A 453-nucleotide genomic window follows, 5' to 3' on the forward strand; every position below is an offset into this window, starting at 1 on the left:
CTTATTTTCAGGGTAGGTCTTATATTAGGGCAGGTTGGGGGAAAAGTGCTAGGTCTTATTTTCGGGGTAGGTCTTATTTTCGGGGAAACACGGTACATACAAAAATTGAAGACATGTCCTGTATTCATGACAAAACAATTATTAGTTTAATTTGTGGGTACATTTAACTGCTAAGTCTATTGTGCACAATACAATTTTATGGGGCTTTGAGTTACATTATATTAAGTTTGACTCCTTTATTAAATTAAAATATAAATCCTTGTTGTATGTTCCTGCTTCTTTTCTGAATATAATACAGATAAGAGTTTTAAACCAACTGACAATAAGCTACACAGTTGAATGATGCTGTCAGCTGGGATCCCCTATAAAAAATAAAAATAAAAAATAAAGGACAACAAAGAAAAAAAGGCCAGACAGCACAGCTCTTTCTTAACCACCTGGGCGTTTCACTGA

This window comes from Pyxicephalus adspersus, chromosome 9 (assembly GCF_032062135.1).
Source record: "Pyxicephalus adspersus chromosome 9, UCB_Pads_2.0, whole genome shotgun sequence".
Classification (NCBI taxonomy): domain Eukaryota; kingdom Metazoa; phylum Chordata; class Amphibia; order Anura; family Pyxicephalidae; genus Pyxicephalus; species Pyxicephalus adspersus.